The sequence below is a fragment of the Phocoena phocoena genome, chromosome 12 (assembly GCF_963924675.1).
Source record: "Phocoena phocoena chromosome 12, mPhoPho1.1, whole genome shotgun sequence".
In the NCBI taxonomy this organism is placed as follows: domain Eukaryota; kingdom Metazoa; phylum Chordata; class Mammalia; order Artiodactyla; family Phocoenidae; genus Phocoena; species Phocoena phocoena.
Genome location: NC_089230.1, coordinates 70217821 through 70239963, shown reverse-complemented (window position 1 = coordinate 70239963; position 22143 = coordinate 70217821). Strand labels below are relative to the sequence as shown.

Below are 22143 nucleotides of genomic sequence, written 5' to 3'. Positions count from 1 at the left end.
AAACCTTTCCAGCTGACATTTTCCCCCTCATGTTTACGATGACCCTGTCTCTAAGAAAGAAAGTATTGCCCCCGGGACCTGCCATGAGACATCACACACCTGGGAGAATACAATCCACAATCCCAGCCCACATGGAAAACGACCCCAGTTCTTATTACTTCCTTTTGGACCACCAGCCACTATGAATGGGCCCCTAATTGTTCTTTATCTAAAAATAAACTTTTGGTACAATTTACAAGACCCACATGGTCCATGCCCACCTCTTCAGCTTTACCTATCTCCCCGTTTCTAGCTCTTCTATTGTCCCTGCTCTTTGCCTCCTTCAGGTCTTCCTACACTGAAGCCACCCCCCTCCACAGTCTCTCCCCGCCCCACCTCCCCTTGCCTGGCTAGCATCTCCTTCTCCTTATCCTGCAGCCCTTGGCTTTTAAACGCTGCTTCTTTGTTCAGGAAGACATCCCTGACCTGTCAAACTCCTGCATCCTCTACACTTTTCCTTTTCGGCACTCAGCCATCGCCCATTTTTTTCTCCAGGCTCCTTGAGGGAAGGATTACTTACGTCTTCCTCATTGCTGCATCCCTAGTGCTAAGCTCATGCCTGGCCCTCAAATACTTTTTGAACAAGTGAATAAATGGGCGGGTAAGTGAGAGTTCGTGGCGTAGAATGGAAATTCAATGGCTCTCCCATTCCTACACCCAGATCATGAAGTGTAAAAGACATTTGCCAAGTGAAGAAAGTCATTCTCTGCATTTGACGTGAACCTCATCTCCTGACAGTTTCCTTTCCTACACCTCTCTGTTCAGAAAGAAGATACAAGTTTATCTTTGCCAGGAAATTGTCCAGGCTATGATGTGAGTTACAAAAGGACATGTTGGTAAGCAAACTTGGCAAAATAAACAAGCGCAGATTTGATCTTTCAGTGAAAGACGTGGTTCTGCTAAAAGAAGCTGCTCAAACTTTCCACTCTAGTCGGGACCCCTTAGGTCCAGTCTTCCCACCTTGAGGAGCATCGAGCTCAGCACTGGATAGTGTCTGTCCTGCTCGGCCCCATCCACACTTGCTCACTCAGCCTTACTTCCTCCTGCCATCCTGGCTTTCATTTCTGCTTCCTGCTACCAGCCCAGAGCCACCACTGCTTGGAGGACCCACTTGGGACCACTGTTCTCACAATGACCTAACCCTGATCCATGATCCTTAATTAATAACATCTCTCACCATTGGTCTAACACCTATTTCTATGGATTAGAAATTCTAATTTAGATTTAGATTAGACTTCTAGAATCTAAGGATTAGACTAGATTAGATTTAGATTAGATTTCTAGAATCTAAGGATTCTCTTGCTACCATCCGTAGCCCTGCTAAAGCCACAAATGCCAGCCTAACCCCCTGGATGAACGCTAGGGAAGGAGACTCAGACTCAAAACACTCACCAGTTCACTCTGGTCCCAAGCACAAGCCTCTGAAACACAGCTTGTCCTGCTCATTGACTTCCCTCCTCCTTCAAATCTGCTCATCCGCCTGGTTAAAGAAATCACCATCCACTCACTCTCTTAAACAAGAAGTTGATTCATCCAGTCTCTCTTTGTCTCTAATAAGCCTAAATTAGCTTGTAAGTCTGATCAGTTCCATCAATGAACTATTTCCCATTTCCATGTCCTCCTCTACATCATAATGCTTGTTCAAGCATCTGTAGTCTCCATCCTGGACCACTGTCATCACCCACCCACCCCCAACTTGTACCCTGCTCCCTCAGTCCCCTCCCTCTGCAACCACCCTCTGAAATATTATCCAAACCAACTTCAAAATACTAGTAGTCTCATATCACTCCCCTTCTCCAAAACAGTCCATTACACTCGGCCACAGGATGAAGTTTAAATCCATTGGCATTCAAGTAATTTGCTCATAAAATTTAATTCAACAAATATTAGCACTGTACCAGAGACATGTTCAGAAGATTACTCAATGATACCGGTCCTTGATACCTAAGAATCTGTGATGGAAGGAAGAATAGGATAGAAACAGCTGTGGAGTAGACCATCTGTGCCATGGGAAAGGCACAGATGCCCACTGAAACTCTGAGGGGAGGTCTCTGCTGCTTGGGAGGAAGAGAGAATGCTTCATGGAGCAGTAATCATTTGGAAGGTGGTAGATTTCATATGTAAACACAGAAGAAAGTCAACACATTGTGAAGATAAATGATATATAGAATTTTTGACTCATTACACATCTTTAAAAATTTTTTAATCCAAAATGATTTATTTTAGTTTTACTACAATGAAAGGAAGTGGACCAAATACAATATTTATTATCAGAGGGAAACTGGCATCTGAATTCCAGTGAGGCCCATTTCCTCCACAAAGAATAGGGAAGAAATAGAGAATCCAAGGATTCCACAAACTATTAATTGGTACTGTTCTTTAATGTTTCCTTGGAGGAAACCAAGGTTTCTAGATGCTATGTTCCTCATCTAATCTCTGAGTCACACATCCTGGGATGACTGAGCCAGCACTAGGATCCAGGGATGTGGACTCCCAGCTCCATGCTCCTTCCATCACTCAATGTTACTTTCCCAAGGGCTGCTAAGCAAATTTATTAAGCACAAGGATTCCTAGCCCAACAGGTGCAGAAAAGTGAGAGGATCCTTCACCTGTCATATTGAGTTGATAAACTTTTTCCTGCACGTCTGTGAGACTGAGGAATTCATTCAACATTCATTCATTCAACAAGCGTGTACACAGTGGCCCTGATGTACCTGGCATTACACTAAACACCGGGGACCCGGCAGGGAATGAGCCAGACCCTTGGAAACATGCCTGTCCAGACATCGATATCTCCTGCTTGACATGGAGAGGTGTGGGTGGGAATAACCAGGTGTTGATCTGGCTCCAGGGAAAATGAGGGGAGTTCAGATGTTCCATTGCAACCCTCCCTGCTCTGTGCAGATCTCCATTTTCTCATCAATGATCTGGAAACCCCATTAAAACATGCAAATGATATTCCCATACAAAGACAGAAAACCATGCCCTCTGCTACCCGCCTCTCTGCAGCCCACTAGCTCATCTCCCTCACAGTCCACACTCACTCTGACTTTTGTCCAAGAGCAACAGATCTTCCAATGACAAATTGTTTGCTTGTCTCCAGACTTTAGGCTGTCAGTTTGTGGTCAGTGACTTTATCACATTTTCTCAGCTCTTCAGTGCACCTCCAATGAGGTGAAAACTCGTAAAACTATGGGAACTTCAAAGAATACAAGAGTAAGAGACCTTCAAGATGGAAGAAGAGTAAGACGTGGAGATCACCTTCCTCCCCACAAATACATCAGAAATACATCTACACGTGGAACAACTCCTACAGAACACCTACTGAATGCTGGCAGAAGACCTCAGACCTCCCAAAAGGCAAGAAACTCCCCACGTACTTGGGTAGGGCAAAAGAAAAAACAGAGACAAAAGAATAGGGACGGCACCTGCACCAGTGGGAGGGAGCCGTGAAGGAGGAAAGGTTTCCACACCCTAGGAAGCCCCTTCGCGGGCGGAGACTGCGGGAGGCGGAGGGGGGAAGCTTCGGAGCCGAGGAGGAGAGCACAGCAACAGGGGTGTGGAGGACAAAGCGGAGAGATTCCCGCACAGAGGATCGGTGCCGACCAGCACTCACCAGCCCGAGAGGTTTGTCTGCTCACCCGCCGGGGCGGGCGGGGCTGGGAGCTGAGGCTCGGGCTTCGGAGGTCAGATCCCAGGGAGAGGACTGGGGTTGGCGGCATGAACACAGCCTGAAGGGGTTAGTGCGCCACAGCTAGCCGGTAGGGAGTCCGGGACTGGTGCAAACCGCGGCTCCAGCACAGACCCCAGAGACGGGCATGAGATGCTAAGGCTGCTGCTGCCGCCACCAAGAAGCCTGTGTGCGAGCACAGGTCACTATCCACACCTCCCTTCTGGGGGCCTGTGAAGCCCACCACTGTCAGGGTCCCATGATCCAGGGACAACTTCCCCAGGAGAACACATAGCATGCATCAGGCTACTACAACCTCATGCTGGCCTCTGCGGCTGCAGATGCACCCTGCATCCATACCCCTCCCTCCCCCCAGCCTGGGTGAGCCAGAGCCCCCTAATCAGCCGCTCCTTTAACCCCGTCCTGTCTGGGCGGGAAGAGACACCCTCAGGCGACCTACATGCAGAGGTGGGGCCAAATCCAAAACTGAACCCCAGGAGCTGTGCAAACAAAGAAGAGAAAGGAAATCTCTCCCAGCAGCCTCAGGAGCAGTGGATTGAATCTCCGCAATCAACCTGTATCCTGCATCTGTGGAATACTGGAATAGACAAAAAAATCATCCCAAAATTGAGGTGGTGGACATCGGGAGCAATGATATATATCTTTTTCCCCTTTTTCTCTTGTTGTGAGTGTGTATGTTTATGCTTCCGTGTGTGATTTTGTCTGTATAGTTTTGCTTTTACCATTTGTGCTAGGTTCTGCCTGTTTGTTTTTTTGTTTTTCTTAGTATAGTTTTTAGCACTGGTTATCATTGGTAGATTTGTTTTTTGGTTTTGTTGCTCTCTTCTTTCTTTCTTTTCTTTTTAATTACTTTTTAATTTTTTTATTTTTAATAACTTTTTAAATTTTAATAACTTCATTCTATTTTATTTTTTTGAATCTTTCTTTTTTTCTCCCTTTACTTCTCAGACATGTGGCTAACAGGGTCTTGGTGCTCCGGCCTGTGCCTCTGAGGTGGCAGAGCTGAGTTCAGGACACTGGTCCACCAGAGACATCCTGGATCCATGTAATATCAAATCACAAAAGATCTCCCAAAGATCTCCATCTCAACACTAAGACCCAGCTCCACTCAACGACCAGCAAGCTACAGTGGTGGACACCCTATGCAAAAAACTAGCAAGACAGGAACACAACCCCACCCATTAGCAGAAAGCCGGCCTAAATTCATAATAAGGTCACAGGCACCCCAGAACATACCACCAGATGCAGTCCTGCCCAACAGAAAGACAAGATCCAGCCTCATCCACCAGAACACAGGCACTAGTCCCCTCCACCAGGAAGCCTACACAATCCACTGAACCAACCTTAGACACTGAGGACAGACATCAAAAATAATGTGGACTACAAACCTGCAGCCTAAAGAAAGGAGACCCCAAACACAGTAAGTTAAGCAAAATGAGAGGCAGAGAAACACACAGCTGATGAAGGAGCAAGGTGAAAACCCTCCAGACCAAACAAACGAAGAGGAAATAGGCATTCTACCTGAAAAAGAATTCAGAGAATTGGTAGTAAAGATGATCCAAAATCTTGGAAATAGAATGGAGAAAATAAAGAGACATTTAACAAGGACCCAGAAGAACTAAAGAGCAAACAAACAATGACGAACAACACAGTAAAAGAAATTTAAAATTCTCTAGAAGAAATCAGTAGCAGAATAACTGAGGCAGAAGAACGGATAAGTGACCTGGAAGATAAAATAGTGGAAATAACTACTGCAGAGCAGAATAAAGAAAAAAGAATGAAAAGAATTGAGGACAGTCTCAGAGACCTCTGGGACAACATTAAATGCATGAACATTCGAATTGTAGGGCTCCCAGAAGAAGAAGAGAAAAAGAAAGAGACTGAGAAAATATTTGAAGAGATTATAATTGAAGACTTCCCTAATATGGGTAAGGAAATAGTTAATCAAGTTCAGGAAGCACAGAGAGTCCCATACAGGATAAATCCAAGGAGAAACAGGTCAAGACACATATTAATCAAACTATGAAAAATTAAATACAAAGGAAAAATATTAAAAACAGGAAGGGAAAAACAACAAATAACATACAAGGGAATCCCCATAAGGTTAACAGCTGATCTTTCAGCAGAAACTCTGCAAGTCAGAAGGGAGTGTCAGAAGAAAGTGATGAAAGGGAAAAAACTACAACTAAGATTACTCTACCCAGCAAGGATCTCATTCAGATTCAACAGAGAAATTAAAACCTTTACAGACAAGCAAAAGCTAAGAGAATTCAGCACCACCAAACCAGCTTTACAACAAATGCTAAAGGAATTTCTCTAGGCAGGAAACACAAAAGAAGGAAAAGACGTACAAAAACAAACCCAAAACAATTAACAAAATGGTAATAGGAACATACATGTCGGTAATTACCTTAAATGTAAAAGGGTTAAATGCTCCAACCAAAAGACATAGACTGGCTGAATGGATACAAAAACAAGACCCATATATATGCTGTCTACAAGGGAACCACTTCAGATCTAGGGACACATACAGACTGAAAGTGAGGGGATGGAAAAAGATATTCCATGCAAATGGAAATCAAAAGAAAGCTGGAGTAGCAATTCTCATATCAGACAAAATAGACTTTAAAACAAAGACTATTACAAGATACAAAGAAGGACACTACATAATGATCAAGGGATCAACCAAAGAAGAAGATATAACAATTGTAAATATTTATACACCCAACATAGGAGCACCACAATACATAAGGCTAACACTATCAGCAAAAAAGGGGAAATCAACAGTAACACAATCATAGTAGGGGACTTTAACACCCCACTTTTGCCAATAGACAGATCATCCAAAATGAAAATAAATAAGGAAACACAAGCTTTAAATGATATATTAAACAAGACGGACTTAATTGATAATCATAGGTCATTCCATTCAAAAACAACAGAATACACATTCTTTTCAAGTGCTCTTGGAACATTCTCAAAGATGCATCGTAACTTGGGACACAAATCAAACTTTAGTAAATTTAAGAAAATTGAAATACTATCAAGTATCTTTTCTGACCACAAAGCTATGAGACTAGATATCAATTACAGGAAAAAATCTGTAAAAAATACAAACACAAGGAAGCTAAACAATACACTACTTAATAACCAAGAGATCGCTGAAGAAATCAAAGAGGATATCAAAAAATACCTAGAAACAAATGACAATGAAAACAGAATGACCCAAAACCTATGGGATGCAGCAAAAGCAGTTCTAAGAGGGAAGTTTATAGCAATACAATCCTACCTCAAGAAACAAGAAACATTTCAAATAAACAACCTAACCTTACACCTAAAGCAATTAGAGACAGAAGAGCAAAAAAACCCCAAAGTTAGCACAAGGAAAGAAATAATAAAGATCAGATTGGAAATAAATGGAAAAGAAATGAAGGAAACAATAGCAAGATCAATAAAACTAAAAGCTGGTTCTTTGAGAAGATAAACAAATTTGATAAACCATTAACCAGACTCATCAAGGAAAAAAGGGAGAAGACTCAAACCAACAGAATTAGAAATGAAAAAGGAGAAGTAACAACTGACACTGCAGAAATACAAAGGATCATGAGAGATTACTACAAGCCACTATATGCCAATAAAATGGACAACCTGGAAGAAATGGACAAATTCTTAGAAAAGCACAACCTTACAAGACTGAACCAAGAAGAAATAGAAAATATAAACTGACCAATCACAAGCGCTGAAATTGAGACTGTGATTAAAAATCTTCCAACAAACAAAAGCAAAGGACCAGATAGCTCCACAGGCGAATTCTATCAAATATTTAGTGGAGAGTTAACACCTATCCTTCTCAAACTATTCCAAAAAATAGTAGAGTGAGGAACACTCCCAAACTCATTCTACGAGACCACCAACACCCTGACACCAAAACCAGACAAGGATGTCACAAAGAAAGAAAACTACAGGTCAATATCACTGATGAACATAGATGCAGAAATCCTCAACAAAATACTAACAAACAGAATCCAACAGCACATTAAAATGATCATACACCATGATCAAGTGTGGTTTATCCCAGGAATGCAAGGATTCTTCAATATACACAAATCAATCAATGTGTTACACCACATTAACAAATTGAAGGATAAAAACCATATGATCATCTCAAAGATGCAGTAAAAGCTTTTTACAAAATTCAATACACATTTATGATGAAAACCCTCCAGAAAGTAGGCATAGAGGGAACTTTACTCAACATTAATAAAGGCCATATATGACAAACCCACAGCCAATATCGTGATCAATGGTGAAAAACTGAAACCATTTCCTCTAGGATCAGGAACAAAACAAGGTTGCCCACTCTCACCACTATCATTTAACGTAGTTTTGGAAGTTTTAGCCACAGCAATCATAGAAGAAAAAGAAATAAAATGAATCCAAATCAGAAAAGAAGAAATAAAGCTGTCACTGTTAGCAGATGACATGATACTATACATAGATAATCCTAAAGAAGCTACCAGAAAACTACTAGAGGTAATCAATGAATTTGGTGAAGTAGCATGATACAAAATTAATGCACAGAAATCTCTAGCATTCCTATACACTGATGAAAAGTCTGAAAGAGAAATTAAGGAAACCCTCCTATTTACCATTGCAACAAAAAGAATAAAATACCTAAGAATAAGCCGACCTAAGGAGACAAAAGACCTGTATGCAGTAAACTATAACACACTGATGAAGTAATTAAAGATGATACAAAGAGATGGAGAGATATACCATGTTCTTGAATTGGATGAATCAACATTGCGAAAATGACTATACTACCCAAAGCAATCTACAGATTCAATGCAATCCCTATCAAACCAGCAATGGCATTTTTCACAGAACTAGAACAAAAAATTTCACAATTTATATGGAAACACAAAAGACCGAGAATAGCCAAAGCAATCTTTTTTTTTCTAGCCAATCGATATTTTTATTTGCATTAAAATCATATTACTCCATTTTCTCATTCAGCAGTTTTTGAGATCTATAATTAACTTTTTTAATTTTTAAAAATAACATTAACTTTCGATTTTACTTTTTTTTAAAAACATCTTTATTAGAATACAATTGCATTACAATGGTGTGTTCGTTTCTGCTTTATAACAAAGTGAATCAGTTATACACATAAATATGTCCCCTTATCTCTTCCCTCTTGCATCTCCCTCCATCCCACCCTCCCTATCCCACACTTCTAGGTGGTCACAGAGCACCGAGCTGATCTCCCTGTGCTATGCGGCTGCTTCTCACTAGCTACCTATTTTACGTTTGGTAGTGTATATATGTCCATGCCACTCTCTCACTTTGTCCCAGCTTACCCTTCCCTCTCCATTTATCCTCAAGTCCATTCTCTAGTAGGTCTGTGTCTTTATTCCCGTCTTGCCCCTAGGTTCTTCACGACCATTTTGTTTTTTTGTTTTGTTTTGTTTTGTTTTAGATTCCATATATATGTGTTAACATACAGTATTTGTTTTTCTCTTTCTGACTTACTTCACTCTGTATGACAGACTCTAGGTCCATCCACCTCACTACAAATAACACAATTTCGTTTCTTTTTATGGCGGAGTAATATTCCATTGTGTATATGTGCCACATCTTCTTTATCCATTCATCCGATGATGGACACTTAGGTTGCTTCCATGTCCTGGCTATTGTAAATAGTGCTGCAATGAGCATTGTGGTACATGACACTTTTTGAATTATGGTTTTCTCAGGGTATATGCCCAGTAGTGGGATTGCTGGGTCACATGGTAGTTCTATTTTTAGTTTTCCAAGGAACCTCCATACAGTTCTCCATAGTGGCTGTATCAATTTACATTCCCACCAACAATGCAAGAGGGTTCCCTTTTCTCCACATCCTCTCCAGCATTTATTGTTTGTAGATTTTTTGATGATGGCCATTCTGACTGGTGTGAGGTGATACCTCATTGTAGTTCTGATTTGCATTTCTCTAATGATTAGTGATGTTGAGTATTCTTTCATGTGTTTGTTGGCTGTCTGTATATCTTCTTTGGAGAAATGTCTTTTTAGGTCTTCTGCCCATTGTTGGATTGGGTTGTTTGCTTTTTGATATTGAGCTGCATGAGCTGCTTATAAATTTTGGAGATTAATCCTTGGTCAGTTGCTTCATTTGCAAATATTTTCTCCCATTCTGAGGGTTGTCTTTTCCTCTTCTTTATGGTTTCCTTTCGGTGCAAAAGCTTTTAAGTTTCATTAGGTCCCATTTGTTTATTTTTGGTTTTATTTCCATTTCTCTAAGAGGTGGGTCAAAAAGGATCTTGCTGTGATTTATGTCATACAGTGTTCTGCCTATGTTTTCCTCTAAGAGTTTGATAGTGTCTGGTCTCACATATAGGTCTTTAATCCATTTTCAGTTTATTTTTGTGTATGGTGTTAGGGAGTGTTCTAATTTCATTCTTTTACATGTAGCTGTCCAGTTTTCCCAGCACCACTTATTGAAGAGGCTGTCTTTTCTCCACTGTATATTCTAGCCTCCTTTATCAAAGATATGGTGACCATATGTGCCTGGGTTTATCTCTGGGCTTTCTATCCTGTTCCGTTGATTTATATTTCTGTTTTTGTGCCAGTACCATACTATCTTCATTATTGTAGCTTTGTAGTATAGTCTGAAGTCAAGGCCCCTGATTCCTCCAGCTCCTTTTTTCTTTCTCAAGATTGCTTTGGCTATTCGGGGTCTTTTGTGTTTCCATACAAATGTGAACTTTTTTGTTCTAGTTCTGTGAAAAATGCCAGTGGTAGTTTGATAGGGATTGCATTGAATCTGTAGATTGCTTTGGGTAGTATAGTCATTTTCACAATGTTGATTCATCCAATCCAAGAACATGGTATATCTCTCCATCTGTCTGTATCATCTTTAATTTCTTTCATCAATGTCTTATAATTCTCTGCATACAGGTCTTTTGTCTCCTTAGGTAGGCTTATTCCTAGATATTTTATTCTTTTTGTTGCAATGGTAAATGGGAGTGTTTTCTTAATTTCACTTTCAGATTTTTCATCATTAGGGTTAGGAATGCTAGAGATTTCTGTGCATTAATTTTGTATCTTGCTACTTTACCAAATTCGTTGATTAGCTCTAGTAGTTTTCTGGTAGCTTCTTTAGGATTCTCTATGTATAGTATCATGTCATCTGCAAACAGTGACAGCTTTACTTCTTTTCCGATTTGGATTCATTTTATTTCTTTTTCTTCTATGATTGCTGTGGCTAAAACTTCCAAAACTATGTTGAATTATAGTGGTGAGAGTGGGCAACCTTGTCTTGTTCCTCATCTTAGTGGAAATGGTTTCAGTTTTCACCATTGAGCGCGATGTTGGCTGTGGGTTTGTCATATTTGGCCTTTATTATGTTGAGTAAAGTTCCCTCTACGCCTACTCTGGAGGGTTTTATCATAAATGGGTGCTGAATTTTGTCGAAAGCTTTCTCTGCATCTGTTGAGATGATCATATGGTTTTTATCCTTCAATTTGTTAATATGGTGTATCACATTGATTGATTTGTGTATATTGAAGAATCCTTGCATTCCTGGGATAAACCCCGCTTCATCATGGTGTATGATCCTTCTAATGTGCTGTTGGATTCTGTTTGCTAGTATTTTGTTGAGGACTTTTGCATCTATGTTCATCAGAGATACTGGCCTGTAGTTTTCTTTCTTTGTGACATCTTTGTCTGGCTTTGGTGTCAGGGTGATGGTGGTCTTGTAGAATGAGTTTGGGAGTGTTCTTCCCTCTGCTATATTTTGGAAGAGTTTGAGAAGGATAGGTGTTAGCTCTTCTCTAAATGTTTGATAGAATGCGTCTGTGGAGCCATCTGGTCCTGGGCTTTGTTTGTTGGAAGATTTTTAATCACAGTTTCAATTTCAATACTTGTGATTCCTCTGTTCATATTTTCTGTTTCTTCCTGGTTCAGTTTTGGAATGTTATGCATTTCTAAGAATTTCTCCATTTCTTCCAGGTTGTCCATTTTATTGGCATATAGTGGCTTGTAGTAATCTCTCATGATCCTTTGTATTTCTGCAGTGTCCGTTGTTACTTCTTTTTCATTTCTAATTCTATTGATTTGAGTCTTCTCCCTTTTTTTCTTGATGAGTCTGGCTAATGGTTTATCAAATTTGTTTGTCTTCTCAAAGAACCAGCTTTTAGTTTTGTTGATCTTTGCTATTCTTTCCTTCATTTCTTTTTCCTTTGTTTCTGATCTGATCTTTATGATTTCTTTCCTTCTGCTAACTTTGAGGGTTTTTTATTCTTCTTTCTCTAATTCCTTGAGGTATAAAGTTAGGTTGTTTATTTGAGATGTTTCTTGTTTCTTAAGGTAGGATTGTATTGCTATAAACTTCCCTCTTAGAACTGCTTTTGCTGCATTCCATAGATTTTGGGTCATCGCGTTTTCATTGTCATTTGTTTCTAGGTATTTTTTGATATCCTCTTTGATTTCTTCAGTGATCTTTGGTTACTAAGTAGTGTATTGTTTAGCCTCCTTGTGTTTGTGGTTTTTACAGATTTTTTCCTGTAATTGATATCTAGTCTCATAGTGCTGTGGTCAGAAAAGATACTTGACACGATTTCAATTTTCTTAAATTTACCAAGCCTTGATTTGTGCCCCAAGTACATCCTGGAGAATGTACCAAGAGCACTTGAGAAGAATGTGTATTCTGTTGTTTTTCGATGGAATGTCCTATAAATATCTAATGAAGTCCATCTTGTTTAATATATCATTTAAAGCTTGTGTTTCCTTATTTATTTTCATTTTGGATGATCTGTCCATTGGTGAAAGTGGGGTGTTAAAGTTCCCTACTATGATTGTGTTACTGTTGATTTCCCCTTTTATGGCTGTTAGCATTTGCCTTATGTATTGAGGTGCTCCTATGTTGGGTGCATAAATATTTACAATTGTTATATCTTCTTCTTGGGTTGATCCCTTGATCATTATGTAATGTCCTTCTTTGTCTCTTGTAGGAGTCTTTGTTTTAAAGTCTCTTTCACTTTCTTCACTCTAAGCCACCTGGCCTCCTTCCTCTTCTCTCAACATGTCAGGGCTTCTTCTGCCTCAGGGCCTTTGCACTTGTTGTTCTGGTGCTTGACTCTCTTGTCCCCCATATTTATGTGGTTCTCATACTTCTTCAAGGTCTTTACTCAAGTATCTTCTTCTTAACATTTGTTTCTGGTTTCCCTATTTACAACTGCAACATTCCATCTCCCCCCAACATTCTCCATACTTTATGACTACCTTATTTTTTTCTATAGCTATCACCACCATCTGAGAGAGTATTTTATTTACATAGTTTGTTAATTTTCTGCCTTCCCCTCTAGAATGAAGGCTATGCAAGAACAAGATTTTTTTTGTCCATATTGTTCTTCATGTATCCTCACTACCTTGAGTAACATTTGCTGAGTAAATTAATATTCCACGATTTTTATATCAATGTCTTATTGAAAAAATGCTAAAATTATAATCTTTGAATAAAGGTGCAAAACAGTTGAAACAAGTTACAACCTTACGAGTCTCCCTCATACTCGAGACATGATTTGAAGGTATCACTGGTAAGCATCAGTAATAGTGACCACTACATATTTACAAGAGAACCTACTGAACCAAAGACTACTGGTTTCAAAAACTTGGACTAAGAATGCTTAGACTAAGAATGCAGGAAATTACAAGTTGAAGTGCAGTGTTATCCTGGACAAAAAGTAAGAGAAGTTGGCAAAATAAATGTACATAATTCCCAGAAAAGGATTTCCTGGAAAAATAGTGAAAAGTGTAAGTATGATTTTTCAACCCAAATTTAACTCTACAAGTTTAAGCCCATTTTCATACAATTTGTTTAGTGAATTTAGGTTACTAAAAGGGACTCTGCTGGCCAGAGGGAGTGCAGTTTCCCATCAGAAATGGGCTACCTCACGGCTATGGGGAGGCCCCACAGCTACCATGCCTCACTTGCTAACCCGGCACTCAGTGGTGCCAGGCTTTGGTTTATATGAAGAAAACTGAGAGGAAAGAGAACATATGAGCACAGAGAAGTTTCGGAGAGAATGTTGAATTGGAGTCTCCACAGTGATCAGATGAGAGAACAGAAATACATTTTACATTGACTGTCAATTCTTGGTGACTCTAGCCCAGGAGTCCCTCTGTAATTCCCCGCAACTGATTTAGGAGCTCCTTATTGTTCAAATGTTACTTGATGAGTCACTGGGCAGGGACAGCAGACCCAATAATGTGGGCTTCTGAAGAACAAGTAAAGTTAGAAGGTTTTGCTGGAAGAAAAGATAACTAATGGATAAAAAGAAGTTTTGGTTTTGGCCTGTCCATGATGGAAACCATGGTTTGCCTGTGCAGTTTGTCCCCAAATTGTGAATTTTCAGTGGTTAATAGATTACTAAGTGACACCAGAGGTAACATGGATTCATTACAGTCCACACTGCACAAGGACACCTCTGCTTAGACATCTAAAAGGCATCTCAAAATTAAATTAAAAACTGAACTCCTGATCTTTTCACCAAAACCAATCTTTCCATCTCAGCTAATTGCAACTTCTTTCTTCCAGTTGCTCAGGCCTGAAGTCTTGGAGTTATTTATCTCAGTCCGTTTGGGCTGCTATAACAAAATACCACAGAGTGGGTATCTTAAAAACAGGAATTTATTGCTCACACTTCTGGAGGCTGGAAGTCCAAGATCATGGTGCCAGCATAGTTGGGTAGGGTCCTCTTTCTGGTTCATAGCTGGAGCCTTCTCACTGCATCCTCATCTGGCAGAAGGAGTTAGGGATCTCCCTGGACCCTCAGTTACAAGGCACTAATTCTGTTCATGAGGGCTCCACCCTCATGACCTAAGCACCTCCCAAATGCCCCACCTTCTAATACCATCACATTAGGCATTAGGATTTCAACATATAAATTTTAGGGGGACACAAACATTCAGATCATACCATTATCCTTGATGATTTTTTTTCTCTCATAGCCAGTTTGTGAGGGAATCATTAGCTCTACCCTCAAAGCACATTTGGAATTAGATTACTTTTCACTATCCCACTGTTCCCACTCTGGTCCTCATCATCTGTGCTCCTGTCTCCCATCTGGTCTCCCTCCTCTACCTCCCATTTAATGGGTTGAATTGTGTCTCCCTAAAATACACGTTCAAGTTCTGATACCCAGTACCTATGAATATGACCTTATTTGGAATTAAGGTCTTGACAAAAGTAATTAAGATGTAAATTAAGATGATGTCATACTGGATTAGGTTAGGCCCTAAATCTAACTACTGGTGTCTTTATAAGGAAAGAAGAAAACACATAGAAACAAAGGAACACATAGAAGAGAAGCCCATGTGACAACCAGACAGAGATTGGAATGATGCAGCTACAAGCAAGGAACACCGAGGATTGGTAGCAGCCACCAGAAGCAGAAGCTCAGGAGTGGCAAGAAAGAGTTCTGCCCTAGAGACTTCAGAGGGAGGGTAACCCTGCCAACACCTAGATTTTCAACTTCTGGTCTCTAGAACTGAAAGAATAACTTTTTCCTGTTTTAAGCTACCTGGTTTGTGGTACTGTTACAGAAAACCTAGGAAATTTATATACCCACTGAAGTCTAGTTTCGACATGGCAACCAGAGGAGTTCCTTTAAAATATAAGGCAGATCATCCCACTTATTCACTCAAAAGTCTCCAGTGATTTCCCTCTCCTCCCAGAGAAAAAGCTGAGAGCCTTACAAAAGCCAGGAAGGTCCTGCAGGACTGACTCCACAGTGATGCCGATGACCTCATCACCTACTATCTCCAGCCATACTGGACTCCTTGTGTTCTTCCAACACTCCAAGCACATTCCTGCGGAAGGGCATTTGCACTGGCAGTCTCCTTGCCTAGAACATTCCTTTCCCAGATTTATGTATGACTAGCTGTCTCACTAGTTCAGTTAAATGCCAACTCCTCAGTAAGACCTAATATGGTTACCTAAAATTGCAAATCTCCCCCACCAGTTCCAAAGCTTCAGAATCTCCTTTACCCTGCTCTCCTTCTTCTATCTCTGAAAAACATTTATCACCTTCTAGTGTATCATACAATTTACTTAATTATCATGTCTATTTTATATTGCTCATCTCCCCCTACTAGAAAGTAAAGTTCATGAAAACAGGGATCTTTATCTATTTTAACTGATATATCCACACACACACAAAGTGCCTGGCACATTATAGCTGTTCATCCAATATGTTTAGGATGAATGAATAGGAAAAGGCAACATGACACAGCAGATGTGAGGGTTTGCCCACCTCTGATCTCTGCTATTCTTAATCCCATTTTTATTTAGATCAAGTTTTCAGTGGTTAGATAACGCCTTGAGGGTTCCAGCTGAAAGGCAGTATCCTCACTTTCTTATTTTTAGATAGGTATGCATAGAGTGTTATCCTTGGTGTCTTTTCATCAAAAACTGCCACCAAAAATGAACGTAGAGGAAATTCCAAAAAAAGTAAACTCCTGCTACTACTGCTTCCAAAATATCCTTGTTGAGGAACAAAATGTTGAAAGTAAGAATTAAATGCTTCAAAGGTTCTAGTCATCTTCCCAAAATACAGGCATCACACTCCTTTCCATCTTAGTAGAATGGGCTCACAGAGGCTCTATAATTTGTATAGTTAAAAATTACCAAATAGCTTAGGGGTGCAGATTAGAAGTTCTAGGCATTGGTGTCTATGAAATCATAGGCTAAAACACTTAATCCTTTGAGCCTAAATCCAAATTGCAAACTACCCAGGAAAAAAAATGAGATCATATATCTGCTACTCAGATCATGTTCTTATCTGCCAAAAATGCCTCTGAGAAGAATGATGTGTGTGCGTGTACACATACACAATACACACACACGCACACACACACAAGCACACTCTCATTCCAGCAGCAAAATTACTTTGAAAACATTAATACATATTAATAAAAATGTAAAGACAACAGCTGTTTGAATTTCAGACAAACCGTGGGCCATTTTTTACCATTTAAGTCATTGAGAGTGCGGTGCAGATAACTGAACAAAAACATGGTCCAAAAAAAAATGCAAGTCGGCTAAAAAAGGAAGTTAAAAATTTGAGCTTAAAAAAATTTATCATAAATTATTAGTTATCTTGCCTGGTTGCCGAGGGAGATGCTCTGGTTAATATGTGTTCCATATGTGAATCAGTAATTTAGACTATCATAAAATATACTTAGTACTCTAAAAGAACATCCCCTTTCTTTGATGAGGCAGTTAAAGGTTTTTCAAAATATTTCTGGGCCTTATAGTCACCATGGTTAGCAAGAAATATCACTTAACTACAATTGTATGCAAGTACCAGCTAACAGAATTCTGATGAATACCAGAAGGTTTACTATAGGTGAAATTCAGGGTTACCCAGAAAGACATTTACCTTGCAGTGTAGCCCTTCCAAGTTTTATTAATGTCAAGACTTGGACGGCTCTAAGTGCCCATCTAAATATTATACAACCCAGAGGAGAAGCACTTAAAGCCGCGTGAGAGGGTGCAGGAGTGGCGTTGGATCCAGGGCTGAGGCAGGCACCCCCCTCCTTCCTGCCTCAGTGGGTCATGCCCAAGGCAGCAGCAGCAGGGGAGTGACTGGACGGTGCCCGCGCAGGAGACAATGCCTTTTCCAGTTACAGCGCAGGGATCACAACAAACACAGCCGCCACAGAAGCACTGTGGCATTACCTCTCCCATCAGTTTAGCAGCCCCCAAGGAGACTGACTTACACAGGAAAGAACTGAGACTCTGAAGCCTTTTGGGGTTTTTGAAGAGGAAGAGGGACTGCAGCACAGAATTTTAATTTGGGGAAAATTAAATAACCTGGTAAAAGAGTGGATACAAGAAATCAGTGAAAGCAAGAATCTTCCACAGTCTGTAATTGAAAATGTTGGGGGGAAATTTTTTACATTTGGATCTTACGGATTAAGAGTACACCCTGGTGGCGCAGTGGTTGAGAGTCCGCCTGCTGATGCAGGGGACGCGGGTTCGTGCCCCGGTCCGGGAGGATCCCCCGTGCCGCGGAGCGGCTGGGCCGTGAGCTGTGGCCGCTGGGCCTGCGCATCCGGAGCCTGTGCTCCGCAGCGGGAGAGGCCACAGCAGTGAGAGGCCCGCGTACCGCAAAAAAAAAAAAAAAAAAGAGAGTACATACAAAAGGTGCCGATATTGATGAGTTGTGTGTTGCACCAAGACATGTTGATTGAAGTGACTTTTTCACCTCACTCTATGATAAGTTGAAATTACAGGAAGAAGTAAAAGATTTAAGAGTTGCTGAGGAGGCTTTTGTACCAGTTATCAAACTGTGCTTTGCTGGGACAGAGATTGATATTTTGTTTGCAAGATTAGCACCACAGACTACCCCAGAAGACTTGGACTTAAGAGATGACAGTCTGCTTAAAAATCTAGATATAAGATGCATAAGAAGTCTTAATGGTTGCAGGGTAACTGATGAAATTTTACATCTAGTACCAAACATAGACAATTTCAGGTTAACCCTGAGAGCTATCAAATTGTGGGCCAAACACCACAACATTTTTTCCAATATATTCGTTTCCTCGGTGTTTCCTGGGCTATGCTAGTAGCAAGAACTTGCCAGCTTTAACCAAATGCAATAGTGTCAACTCTTGTACATAAGTTTTTCTTGATATTTTCTAAACGGTGTGCATTTAGATCATATTAAATCAAAATTGATTGTAGACACTGAAAAAATACATACATACACACAGCCCAGAGAAACACTGCTCTAATTCTCTGTGGCATGTGGCCCCTAGGCTTCTGCTTTACACTTGTGCATGCTACTAGAAAAGGCAGCAACTGGAAACACATTCCCTCACAGCCAAAATCCTTCCCGTCAAGTAATTACTGGAGACCCATTTCAGAGGCAAAGGCATGACAGTTAATGGGTGTTAAAAAATAAATCAAATGGGATGGAAACAAATGCACAATGTGAATGAACATACTCCTCAGATGTCAGACTTTGAATAGGCACAAGCAGACAAAACTTTGGGTCCCAGCAATTGAGCATGTCCCTCTCCTTCTCTGGGAGGCCACATACTGTCACTTCTGTGCTCAGGCTCTTAGGATGACTTCCTTGTTAATGATAAGTGATCGCCCAAGTTAATGATGAGTGGTAAGTGCAGCCAACTCTATGGTCTGAGACACCACAAAATGCACACCTAACCCACTGAGGAGAGGACATCACTTATACCAGGTCAGCCTGATAAAACTCCATATCCAGTTCTCAAAGCCTCTCTGGGTTTGATAAATCCATGTTACTAGGATATAAAGAACATCCATGAGAGCAAGGACTTTATTTTACTCACTGCGATATCCATCTCCAAGAACAGTGCTTTGCATAGTAGGCACTTGAAAAATATTTATTGGATGGGTGAACGGCTAGTCTGTTCTACTGGAAACACCTGTACAGTGGTAAGAAGTTTGAGCCTATGTAGAAATGAAACGCCTCTAGTATCCAGTTAGCTTCCATAAAGCTCAGATTAATGTCAATGCTTCCGAGGCAGCAGTTCTAAAAACTCCATGCTGGTTGTATACTACTTTGGATTTTTTTTGTTCCAAGGAAATAGTTCTGATGAAGTCGTGGACACTAGGATTTGCTCTGGGGACTAAAGGAACAGGCAAGTCTTAATACAAATGTACCAACCACAACAGGAGAATTCCAGAATGATAATATCAATAAATAGAAGAGGACTTTGGCAGGTTACCCTCCTGATGGCCCTCAGATTATATACAACACTCCCTGCTGGTCCAGTTTCTCTGAACAAATGGTTTTTGCTTTTTCTCTATATCTTGCCTCACGGAGGTTCCTTTCCCTTCTGTCTGTTGTACAAATCTTGATTAGATCTCATTCGAGCTGTCACAATATCATCACAACTGCTCTCCTTACATCTAATCTCTCCTCCCTCTAGTTCATCTCATGTTTCCTCCTTTTAAAAACTCTCAGTTCATATTCCCAATATAATGAGATCCAAATACCTCAGCAAGATCCAGAAAGTCCTTCACGAACATGCCTGATCTCCTGACGTTTCTTTCTACCCCAGATCCACCACGTTCTCATGCCCGAATATATACACATACTGCTGTAGCTCTACTGCACCGCCCTCTAGTCCCCATGCCCTTTCCAGCTTCCCTGTCATCACTCATGGAATTTCCTGGGCCTATAATGCTTCCACAACTTGTCTACCTAGGGCATTCAGAGTTCAAATATTACATCTTCCCTGGATACCCCACTATCTACCATGCCCCCACCAGCACCCACCCTGTCTCCACAGCCTGACACAGAAACCCTCAGAGGCCACCTGACAAAACTGATCCTCCATCTGTGATCTCAGAGCATTTTTGACACCTCTAATGTGGTAGATTTTCTCCAAAAATGGTCACCAATAACCTCCCCCATCCCTTTATGTACATGCCACTCCTCCAGTGTATTTTGCACTCCTTGAATTTTGGCTGGCCTTGTGACTTGACTAGAATCCAGTAGAAGTAACCCCGTGCCAGCTCTGGGACTAAGCCTTAAAAGAAGCCAGACACCAGATAAAGAAGCGTGGACGAGTTTACTATTTGACACAAGACCATGTGGAAGAGAACTAAGGAGCCCCCAAGCCATTCCAGCCACCCCAGCTGAGGCAGCAGACATGAGTGAAGCCATCTTGGGCATTCCAAGTTCCTAGTTCAATGCAGTCAAATGGATGACCCCATTCAACTCCATATGGCACAGACCCACCAGCTGATAACTGATAATTGTTTCAAGGCAGTAAGCAAGTTAACTGAAACATTTCCTATGGTATATTATAGTTACATGTTTACATGTCTAATTCTCTGCAGCGGGCTAGATTTTCCAAAGGTGATTGCAGCAACATCTCCCATACTCTTCTGCTGTATCCTTGCCATTCTGCCTTCAAGAGATAAAGTCCAATTTCTCTCCCCTTGAATTTGGGGTGTCCATAGTGACTTACTTGTAGCCACAGAATGTGGAAGAAGTAACAGTGCATGACTTCCAAGGATAGTTCAAAAGAGCTCTTTCAACGTCTACCCTGGTCTCTTGGAAAGCTCTCTCTTTGGATGCCCCTCTTAGGTGTTCCTTTTTGGGGGCAGCTTCCATGCTAGAGAAACTAAAGCCACATGGAGAGGTCATGTGTAGATGCTCCAATCGACAGCTCCGGCTGAGCCTACACTTTGAGTTATCCCAACCCAGACACCACATATGGGAGTAAGGAAACCTCTGGATGATTCCAGCCTCAGCCACTCAAGTCTCTTCCAGCCACTGGAATGTTCCCAGCCGAGTTCCCAGATATTGTGGGGCGTAGAGAAGCCTACTCCACCATGCCCGGTCTGATTTTCTGAGCCACAGAATCTGTGAGCAAAATAAAACGGTTGTTGTTTTATGTCACTCAGTCTAGGGCAGTTTGTTACCCAAAAGCAGGCAACTGGAGCACCTCCCAGTCAGACTCTGGGCTCCTGGAAAGTGGGGAAACATTCAGTCATCACTGTATCCTAGTTTATAGTATGATACCTAGAGGCACAAAAGAGGCTCTCACCAAATATTTATTGAGTGCAATTGAAAGGCTGGAATGTCTGCTATCTTTTTTTTTTAATGTTCAGCTTTACACAATTTTGGAAATCTACACATTTGGACCAAAAATAACCTAGAAAATATATCTATGCATTAGGTTTATCATACTATGTTTTGAGGATTCTTACAGAAATGGCTCTTTACTTTTCCTTTCTTCATGGTATGAAATCCTATGGGAGGAGTTGGACCTGGTATTGCAAAGCAAACTGAAATAGCACAAAATAGAGGAAAGTATTCAGTAAAAAGGAAAATCAATCCAATTCAGCTAAGTGCAAGTCATTTGTTCCCTTTTCCAATCAAAGTGTCTATCCTGTGTTCCTCTGTTCCATTTTACACAAGGGAAAAAATTTCTAAATGCCCTGTGTGCCCATGATTTTCCTCTCCTACCAAATCAAAAGTCAATACCCAAATGCTACTCAACATAACTCTGTAATTTCTTTGGCTCAATAAGATGTCTGTAACATTGAAAAGTTCTTTTAAAAAGTCTATCTTAGAGACCCAACAAGTGGTGATGTGTTTCCCTGGGAGCACACTAATTTCTTCATTTTCTTGTTTTGTCAAGGAAAGAGATGCTCAGAGTAAGTGAATTTTCCAGATAGCCTCTCCCAACTCAGAAGACCTTACTTAGAAAGTCTACGAACTCTCCCACCACAGGGAACTGGTCACCCCTGCAGTACCTTGGGCTGAATGAATAAGGCCTGGCCAAGCCTTGTGTGTCAGTAAATGCTGGGCTATAGCAGTTTCCAATCCTAAATTGCATAGAGGCTGAGG

The 22143-nt window shown here is 40.8% G+C and overlaps 1 pseudogene; it reads left to right on the top strand.

Annotated features, from left to right (window-relative positions):
* Positions 1-17403: 17403 nt before the first annotated feature.
* LOC136132275 (poly(A) polymerase alpha-like) lies at positions 17404-18486 on the top strand (annotated as a pseudogene).
* Positions 18487-22143: the final 3657 nt, after the last annotated feature.